This window comes from Cavia porcellus, unplaced genomic scaffold, assembly GCF_034190915.1.
Source record: "Cavia porcellus strain 051 isolate PalLab524CR breed Dunkin Hartley unplaced genomic scaffold, mCavPor4.1 scaffold_2, whole genome shotgun sequence".
Lineage (NCBI taxonomy): Eukaryota > Metazoa > Chordata > Mammalia > Rodentia > Caviidae > Cavia > Cavia porcellus.
Window position 1 is genome coordinate 51,029,090 of NW_026947485.1, and position 10,685 is coordinate 51,039,774.

Genomic DNA, 10,685 nt, shown 5'->3' on the forward strand with positions numbered 1-10,685 from the left:
GCCCGGCCCCGCCCGCCCGCGCCCCGCCACGCCCCGCCGCCCGCCGGAGCCCGCCCGCCCCTGCGCTGCCGCCCGAGTCACGCCCGGGCCGGGGCGGGGAAGCCGACCGGGCAGGAGGAGGGGACCGCGATGCCCAGGAACTGACAGGTGCACGATCGCCCCAGGTGGCTCCTAGCGTGAGGTTTGGACTCACAAGGACAAGCAGGCGCCTCCGGCCCAGCTGGGGCACCTGCTTCGTGGTTAGGGCCTGAGAATTAAACGCTACTGCATGCAAACCCACAGGCAGGCTTAAATATCCCATGGCTTCTCTTCTAGGGGAAAGTCAAAGCATAAATAATTGAAAGAGCAAAATCAAAGTACATTATGGCAATAGGAAGATCTTTTGCAAATGAGAAGAGGGGATCATGTGATGGGGTGGAGGGGGGAGGGAAGAAGGAAGAGGGGAAAATAAAAAAGAATTAAGATGCATTATGTGCAGGTACCAACACTTCACGATCATTGTAATTATTATGTATTGCAGACATGTACTAACAAAATCTTGAAAAAATTTTAAAAAGAAAAATATGGCGAAAGTTACATAAAGAAAATGAGGAATCCTCTCAAAAAGAAAGTAAGTAAGAAAGAAGTAACTGTTCCAAGGTCCCTAAAATAAGCTTCCAGTCAACACTGTTACAAGACTGCCAGGAAACCCCACAAGAACATGGCCTCTTCAGCTAGCAGGAGTTTGTAATTTCTTACTCCGAAGGGAGGACTGCCCCCACCTCTGGACTACAACTCTTCATTTCCCTTGAGTCAAATTCTGTTAAAAGAGTTTAGGAATCTCTAAGATGCAGACACATCTGTAATTACTGTGTCGGAACTACATACACAGAACCCTGCATAGAGACGCAATGTGACCCCAAATCAGCTGCTGTCCACTATCTCCAAGGGAGGAGTTTGCATTTGAGCTTAGATGTGGTTGGGGGAGAAAATTAGCGAAATTTTACCAAAAGCAAAATAATAGTCCAGACTTAAAGGAATGGCTTTGGTTTGCTTGCAGACCGAGATATAGTAGGGAAATGTTAAGTGTTGCCTAATGTCAGCTTCACAAATCACATTCCCTTTTAGAAACTGGGATTTGAAGAATTAGTTTTCTTTCACAGGAAAAAGACCATTTTTGGAATAATAAAAATTATAAAAGAAAATCAGAGCTGAATGGTAAAAGTTCAGTGTAATAATTAACTCAAACATTTATCTGTTGCTACTGTGCATGTTACCAGGGCCAGGTGACTCTCTTCCCCACACATGGTCTGGCTTGCCCATGCCATTTTTTTCTTTCTTCCTCAACTTTGTTTTCAATTAAATCCAAAGTGGTGACTTAGACATTCTACTAACTGATATTTTAATTCCTCCTTGTAGTGGTTAATTAATTAATGATCAGCTTGAGTGGGAATGTCCCACTGAATTAAGTCAGCATGGTTCTGGGTGTGGAAGACCCACTTTAAGGAGCTCTACAAAAGCAGAATGGAAGGGGAAGGACTTCTGTTTTCTTGGAGTTTCCTTGAGGCTGATTTTCCTTAGGGGAGCTTCAGCTGATGATATCTTTGGAGAAGCTCTGGTCTTCACTTTCACCTTGGATGTCTTTTCCTGGTTCTTGGCACAGACTTTTCAGCCTGCCAGTGCAGACTCTAGCTTCTGGGGCTGACCCTTTTACTTCCCAGTGCAGACCCTTTGGTCTCCTCTGTCCAGTCCTTTGGCCTCCTCATGCTGACTCCTATGGGACATTACCCTGGACTCCAGGCCTTTGTCTGAATCCTTGAGTACTCCAGAATGAGGATGGATCTTTTGCACTGTTCTATATTTGACTCTACGGACAACCATTATAGGCCAATATTGTAAATTTCTGTGTCCTACATTAAATCTGATTCAGAGCATGTGCAGTCTTTTGAGAAGCCTTACTCCGGCCCTGCAAGCTCTTGTAAGCACTAATACTCACTGTACCCCCTCTTTTCTCCCAAGCAGGCTAACACTGAGGATTGGAAATTTATGGCCAACAACTGTTTCTCAAAGTGAGTACAGGACAAGAATCCATCAATGAGTCCCTAATGTTGATCAGGAAATGGAAAAGATAGGGTACAGCCAAATAACATTTTGTAAAAAATAATTTCCCTCAAAACTGTAATGCCAAAGTTTAAGAGGTTTTATCCAGAGAAGAAAGTCATTTTCATAGTTCAAGAATGGACCCAAAATGTCTGAGAATCTGGCCTAAGGGCTTCTTGCCTTCTAACTGTTTGTCTTTTGTTCACATTTATATTTCTTATGGGATTATTAGGATATTTGCAAGAGTTATTACAAAGAATACTCTCATTTTCCAAGGTAGTTGACTCATTTTTCTGGCCAACAAGGTGAAATTAACATGGTGTTTATAGGACAGTTAAAATTCTAGATTCCTTATGAAGGTAATATTTGTGAAAAAGCTAAACTAAATGCATCCCAGCTAGACTTGATTTATGTAGACTAGAACTTAAGGATTCACTTCTTCTTTCATATACAAGTTCTTATTTGCCTCTCCATAGGGTGAATCTGTAGAAAGCTCTCTTCTGATGAAACTCTTTCCCTTTTCACCATTTTAATGAAGTTTTTTTAGTGGAACTATAAAAATGATTTTGCTTATCCTCTTAGACAATGGAAGCTATTGTTCTCACGGAACTAACCCCAGAGTGATTCCCACAGCAAATGGTATGTTGTTCTTACTAACTTGATGGGAGATTTTTCACAAAAGGAAAAATAGAAATGAACTAGAATAAACATCTGAATGTTCCATAATATCATCTACTTCTGAAGTTAATTTAATAAAAAATTGCTTTATAACTGAGGAAAGTAAAAATATTTCATAAAAAATAAAAGCTTATGCATTCATCTTGTGGCTGTTATATATCATAACTTCTGACAGACCTGATTTTTAGATAGGCTATTGTCTGATGAATAAAAACAACTTAATAATATAATAGAATTTATGAGTAAGATACTTTATAACCATTTTGTTCCTTGATTTCTCATTACAGTGCATAACAGTGATAAGCTAGAAAGATGATTTTTCTAGTTTATCAAAGATTGTACATGGATGTTCGTATGAATAAAAATTTGTAATTTTTCTATCCAGGTTTTTCTCAAATAACAAGTAGATCACTTTCCCCCCTCTATACCTTATTTACTATTTTGATCTGTTTCAAATCATGTTTGTGTAAATTGATTAATAGAAATGAAAACTTCATAATCTTACCCTATGCTTTAATAATATTTAAAGTATTTGAGATAGAGCAGAGTTTCTTCAACTCAGTGCTACTGACATTTTGTAACACTTTGAGATCTTTTTTTTTTGGAGGAGCTGTCCAGTGCAGTGTAGGATGTTTAGCAACATCCCTGGCTTCACCCTCTAAAGCACTCTTTAATTGTGACAACCAAAAATGTTTCCAAATATTGCCACATGTCTCTTGCGGGACAAAATCACTTTTCACCTCCTTCCCTGAGGCTAAGAACCACTTGAGCACACTATTGAAATAGTGCCATATGAATGGGAAAGATTATTTTCCATCTGCATATTTACAAATTCATCTTAAGATAAATCTCAGGATTAGAGCACCAACTTGTTAGAAACTCTAGGACTTTTCAAAGTTAAATGTAACAATATTTGTTAGGCTTGTAAAACTTTCAGAATAACCAGTTATTGGCTAATTATAAAATTTCAAAACAATGCTGGTATTAACTGAGGGCGCTGTATACTCCATCAGGAGATCAAAAAGAAGCAACTGCCAAACTTAACTACTTTATCAGGCCTCCTACACTTTCCTAATAAAGGCTAGGGCTATTTAGATGATTGCATCTGGAAACTCATGAATTTGGGACTTCTTGATTCATAAGATTCCATTGTTTTGTTTTGGCTTGGTTTTTCAGACTTCAGCAATGGAGTAGGTCCTCCAAGTTGGAAGTGACCTTAACTGAGAAATCTATTAAGAAATCCATTATTGAGGCAGAGCCAAGCAGTTGCTTGCTGGGTCCTTTAAATCTAGGACCTTCCTCGACTTGTGGTCAGTGAGGACAAAGCTTGAAAAATTTGGAGCTGCTGCTGTTCCCCTGGGAGCTGTCCTCTGTGGCACGGTGGGCTCTGCATAGACGATTCCTTACAAAGCTCCCCTTTCCTTCTCGGTTATCACTGAGTCTCCTCCATATCATCCTCTTCTCACCTAACCTTTACCATCTGACTGCAGTACTCTCCTCCTCCAGATCATGCACAGGACAACTCCCTGTCCCTCCCCTAAAGTTTAAAGAAACAGATAGGAAAAGAAGTCTGTTATTAAAAGTTATTCAATAATCAAGTTTGTGAAATGATGCCAGATAGTTGTATGGTATTTAATAAAAATTTCTTCATTTTTTTACTTGCCTTCTCTTTTTATCCCCATTCTGTGGAAAATAAGCCTTGCACCAGTGAACCAGGAATGTCTAGTTTAATATTAAAGCACAGTAGTTTGTTTGTAATTGATGCCAGCTTAATCTTCTGGCTGTTTCAAATAGCACCTCCTCTAGCCAAAAATCTCTCTTCATATACAAGAATTTCCAGAATCACTTTGGGTTTGAAAGTGCTTGGCTATTAGAAATAAAAGGGGAGAAAGTTACATTCTTCAAAGTTAGTATTCATGATTAGAGTTGATAGAGTAAGTCATTCCATTCTTATTCAAAGTAACATGTGACAATTAATTTTAGTTTTATTTTATCCTGTTTTCTATAATGTTTATGTTTAATCTTTTGAGTGTACTGTTGATTTCTGAGATACCATAATATAAATAAGACAGCTCTATAGATATTTTGCCTTTCCAGAATATAATGTAGGCAGTCATTAGCTTTTCTGGGCATTGACTTTCAAGTTAAACCCTTTATTTATTTAATTTTTATTATTACACGTTTGTAGGACATAATGTTTGTATTCCTGGTGTGGTGTTGGTGCTTATGTATAACACATCTCAATTACTTTTTTCTTCCCTTTTTCTTTCTTTCTCTCATCCCTGCTTCAATCTCTTGATGCCCTTCTCATTTGATAAAGACTTCTCTACTTCCTATTATCTCACTTCTATTTTGCTCTTTTTTATATTTCGAGTTTCTCTTATAAGAGACACTATGAGATTTTTAAGCTGTATATCTCATTGTATTTAACAGTATGGTCTCAAGGTGTATCCTTTTTTATTTAATTAAGTTTATTTGTGCCCTGTAGGTATGTACAATGATCACATTCACCATACGGAATTTGTACCTGCTCATGATACACCTTGATTTATCTGTTTTTGCATCCATTTTTCTCTAAATGACCTAGGTTTATCCTTTTTAAAGGCAGATTAGTACTCCATTGTGTGTAAATACATTTTCATTATCCATTCATCTGCTGATGGACATATTAGCCAATTCCAAGATTAAACTGCTGAGTTGGGCTGCTATAAACATCAGTGTGCACAAATAGCTGTAATATGATGTCTTTAATCCTTTCAGGAAGATCCCTAGAAGGAGAATAGCTGGATCAAATGGAATTTCTAGTTTTAATTTTTTAAAGAATTTCCATAATAAGTAAAACTTTCCCTATCTCCAAATGGGAGCATAATTTCTGCACAGTTTCACTGTTAAGTGTTTTCTAAATACCTGGTGAAATATGTACAATAAGATCACTAATTGCTAAAACAACATATCTAGAGGTTATTTTCTTAAGCTGGGATTTGACTTTGGACAAAAAAATTATTGTAGCTCAGCTTGAAGTCTCTCTGTTCTATAGTAATTTTTATTTTTGCAAATGTTATTATTCTATTTTCATTTGGAGTTAATGCCAATTTTTAAAAATAACATAGCTAATCTACATTAGCCAAGAGGAAAAAAAAAAAGGATGGGAACATGTTTAAAAACAAGTTTCAGCTTCATTGCTATTCCCATTAGAAAAATAAAGACAAAAGGCATTCTGTAATGCCTTTCACCTGGATCTTGTGAATTACTCTTTTGGAATCTATCAGGGCTTGAGAAAATCATTTGTCAATGGAAAGGAAAGGCAATCATACAAGGCAAGTGGCAGCCTGGGATGCTGCCACGAGGCTGGGAAGGAGACATTTGAGGTTATATTTTCCTATCAATAAATATCTGGGAGGAAATTTGTTTCCAGAGAATTCAATAAAGAATATTTGTTTTAGTTCCATAGAGACACAAAACTGTAGAGTAGGTTTCTACAGTACATAGAAGTGTCATTTAAACTAGGAAGTTTACATGTCTGTCCACTCTTTCTGGGTCACTGAAGCCTTTGTTGTCTGCCAAATGCATATTAAGTTCTTAATTTCTTCTTTGGAACACGCTATAGTCTTGATCTAAAGGTAGAAGATAAAGAAATTATTCTATTTAATGTTGTATAAATAGGACTATTGCTGTTCCTGAATGAGGCAATACTTCTTTTGTTAAATAAGTGGATAAGCATTTTATTTCAAAAGTATTTTTAGTAGATGTTTGTATTTTCTCAAGAGACAATGGAAGAGATTTAAATCATTTAGAACATATATGCTAACCTCAAAATAAACAAATTTTCATTGACATATATACTGCTTTCCATAGTACCTACAATTATGTTACCCTCTCACTTTTGGAAAATAACAATTATTTTTCAAATAGAATGCCTCCCCCTTAATAATAGTAAATAAATGTAAAATTTGGATTGCTACTTATTGTCAGTCTATGTTCATTCTTATAACTACACATTTCACGAAAAATATGCTTTTTCCCTTTTTAAAGCTATTTTGGAAACTCATGGTTAAACAAGTCACTCCAAATAAACTTAGATAGTAAAATACTGTGGTACTGGAAAACTGCATACTGCTTTATTTGGAAATGGTAGAATTTTCAGAATGCTGCTGTAAAGGGCACACAACTCAAATTACTTGGTTCTGAGGAGTTTTTCTATGAAAGCAAAATATTTTCTGAAGGAGTAGAGCACAAATAGCTAAACGTTTGGGGCAAAAAATCGAGTTAGTATTTTATCACTTTGCAAAAGCCTTTCCAATTTCACCATATTTGTATTGCAAGTCTTTTGCATTAAATAATAACATCATAGAAGAAATGAGAGATAACAAGTGAATGACTGATGGGTTTAAATTATTTTTAACTGCATGGTGTTGACTGTCCATTATAATTGTGCTGATTTTCAGCACAGTTCCAATAAATCCTTTTAGGTATCAGGAGATATTTTTAGGTTATTAAAACTCATGTAAGAAGTCCACATTTCTTCTATGGTCTAATTTTTTTTATTGTTTTCTTGCTTGTTTTTTCCACATCAGGAAAAAAATTTTTAAAATAATTTTTCATATTAGTACATGTTTTCAGTTTATAGTGATGACATTTATCATGAGGAATTTATACATGTACATAAGATAATTTAATTCATTTTATTGTCCCTCCTTCACACTCTTCATCCCCTATTTTGAAAAACTCTATTTCCACTTTTTCTTCATTTTTTTCATTAAATCCCCTTTCCCTTCTTCCCTTCTCTCCTCTTCTAACTTGTTATTCTTGCTCCCATTTGAAAAAAAATTCTTCTTTCCTAGTTCCTAATATATATCCTCATGATAGAAATATTTCCTTTTTCCCCCTTGTTGTAGTCAGGGGTTGTACGGAGAACAATTAGAATCAGGACATGGAGTTTATAATATTATTTATGATGGTCACCGGGAGATAACACAAGAAAATGCAGGAAATGTATCTGCACAACAGAAACAGAATATTTAGCCAAGGGCCTAAATCCCACAGCAATGTCCCACATGAGTCCAGATGAAAACCCAGAGCTCATGACAATGCCTCCCACAAGTCCAACTGGAGATCCAGAGCCCATAAGAAGGACTCACACCAGTCTCTTTTACAGATCTGTGCTGGGAAGGTCCAAAGGTCAGCGGTGGAAGCCAGAAAGTCTATGCCAGCAGGGTTAAGGAGCTGTGCTGGTATGTTGAGGGTTCTATGCTGAAGCCGAGAAGTCACACTCAAAACAAAGACCAGGGCTGTCCTGAAAAGCACCACAGCCATCCTCAGCAACACGGAAGCCCCGAGCTCCTCCAACGACAAGGACAAGCATAGTCGAGTGCCTGCCAGGGAGCCAGCGTGAAGAGTTCATCCTGGAGACCAAGCACACATCTTCCCTGTCAGAGCCAGGAAGCAATGCAAGATGTGAGGGTCAGAGCTTCTCCAGGAGAACCAATGGCTCAAACAGCCACACATAGGAGAACTCACAATGCCTCAACGCCTCAGCGCCTCGACTCAGTGACGTATTAATGCCTGCCTTCTTCTCCACCTCTCTATTTTTGCTGGCAACTTTCCTCAGGTGGAGCATCTATGCTCAGTGCCATGCTGATGTAATCCAGCTGGCATTAAATTGATCACCAGCTCTTAATCCGTAACACTCCTCTTTCCTTCTCTTCCCCCGCCTCACTTTCTTGCTTTCTTGTTTCTTTCCAAAATGTTATTTTCCCAATTATAGTCTATCTCATTCATGAAATTTCAAGGTGGGAAGAACTTGAAGGTTCTAGACCAATCACTCACCCTTCCAAAAATCTTCATAAATGGCCATACAGGGTCTGCTAGGATATTTTAGCAATAAAAATTACTTTATCAAGCAACTCATATATTACTTTTGAGAAAATTCTTCATTGCTTTGTGCCAGGATCTGTCTATGTCTCTGAGATTCTATGTATCTGAAATTCTGTTTATCTATTTCTATCTATCTCTGTATCATCTATCTAAATTCTTTCTTCTTTACTTTTTAAGAAAAAAATATTAAAGGTCACCTCTTGAATTGTTCAACTGTTATTTTCTAACAACAGGGGTTCTCCTCACCAAATCCCTGTTCTTGCTAAACAATTCCTTTTTTTTCCTGTTATTCTTCATCTATTACTATTAATTTTATAACTTTCTTTTCCTTTGAGCATATTCCAATACCTCAAGAGTCGCACTCAAGCGTGGAACACTTGGTTTGGGATTCGAGTAGTACAAAACAAAATATTAATACCACACCAACTTATTTATATAACTGTCTAGAATGACTTTTTGGCTGTTTCATCTCATTTCTCATTCAAATTAATGCCACTACAAATAAAAACCTCTAAGCCTTCTCTGTTTTGGTTCGGTCACTTTGTTAATATGACATAATCCATGACTTGATCTTAAGAGGGTGACTGACTACATTATTCCTATTAAATTCATCATCATTTGAGTTATTTTTGACACTATTTTCAGTGCATTATTTTACTGTTAGTGTTTTGTTTAACCTTTGTTTAAACCTTTGTCCATATTAACTGACAAAATGTTGAATATGGCAGAATTGAGATCAGGGTTATAAAACATCCCTATTAATCGCCATAAATGCTTCTATATGTTTGATTTTAAATTTATAGCTCTATGTTGTGTCTGTTTCCAAACTTCAGATAAATATAATAAATATATCCTGCTGACATATTTAATGTGCTGATTTTCATGTGCCCAAACCCTAGATTTCTATTTCAAAGTCAAACTCTCTGGTCATTCTCATCACACAGTGAATTAAATTCAAAACTCAGAAGTCATTTTTACTTTTTATTTCCTTTCCTTGATCTAAGTTTAAGTCTTCCTGGAATAACCCCCATGGACTACATGTTTGACTCTATTTCCACTCTTTTCTCACACATATTTTTTCAACAACAATCCAAGGATCTTTCAAGAATGTACAATTCAACACATATTCTTCTTAAGGTGTAGTATATATACATAGATAATAGGATACATGTAATGTATATACATAGAAAAATAACCAGTGAGTTATCACAAGGAAAACTTATCTTTGAACAACAAATAGAACATTACTATGCCTGAGAAGCCTCTTTTATACCTATTCTTTATCACCACCCACATTTTCTTCCCAAAAGTAGCTACAGTTTTTATCCAGAACTTTCCTCACAATATATTAAATGTGCCTGTTTTAAATTTTGCATAAAGGGAGTCACACTATTGTCTGTGTAGTATACCTCATTAAATATGACTGTGACATCCACGTTGAATTATGAGTAATTCTTTCATTTCATCTTATTTTATTCTATATAGTGTTGAACTGCGTGGCAAATTACAATCTATTCATTTTTCCTGTTAGAGACCACTACTAATACTACTATGAACATTGCTGAATCTGTCTTTTGCTACAGATATATACAATTTTTTATGGTTTATATGTGAGTAATGATTTGCTAAGCTAAAAGGTAAGTGTGTGTTCAATTATAGTAGAGACTTCCAATTTTATAAAGTAATTATTCCAGCTCATACTCTCATCAGCAGTACATGAGAATTACAGTTACCCCAGGCCTTCACACGGTACACAGAGAACTTTGATTTTAAATAGCAAATACAAATTTCAAATTAGATACTCTAACAAGAATAAAATAAAATATTAAGGTTGGAAATATTAAGCATAACAGGAGATAGATTTTTACTGTTATTTTGAAGTCATAAAGTAGATGAAAAGCAAAATTGTTTGCTGTGTGAGGCACATGCTCATTCTAAGGGGCAGGTTGCTTGCTGGCCAACACGTAGGAAAATACAAAGGCCAAAATAATTAACTTTACTAAAATGTCCTTTTGGGGAATGGAAAACACATCCTCATTACACTCTACTTGCTT

At 36.3% G+C, this 10,685-nt stretch overlaps 1 long non-coding RNA gene across 3 annotated transcripts; it reads left to right on the forward strand.

Moving 5' to 3' along the window:
- The first annotated feature begins 12 nt into the window (after positions 1–12).
- On the forward strand, positions 13–9,495 carry LOC106028766 (uncharacterized). 3 transcript variants are annotated; one of them, XR_010045099.1, is made up of 5 exons: positions 13–147; positions 521–610; positions 1,999–2,048; positions 2,662–2,718; positions 7,913–9,495. It is a non-coding gene; the product is annotated as an uncharacterized LOC106028766 (long non-coding RNA). The 3 variants fall into 3 exon arrangements; XR_010045095.1 differs by lacking the exon at positions 2,662–2,718 and having other exon boundaries at positions 2,002–2,048; XR_010045085.1 differs by lacking the exons at positions 13–147; positions 2,662–2,718 and having other exon boundaries at positions 156–610.
- The last annotated feature ends 1,190 nt before the right edge of the window (positions 9,496–10,685 follow it).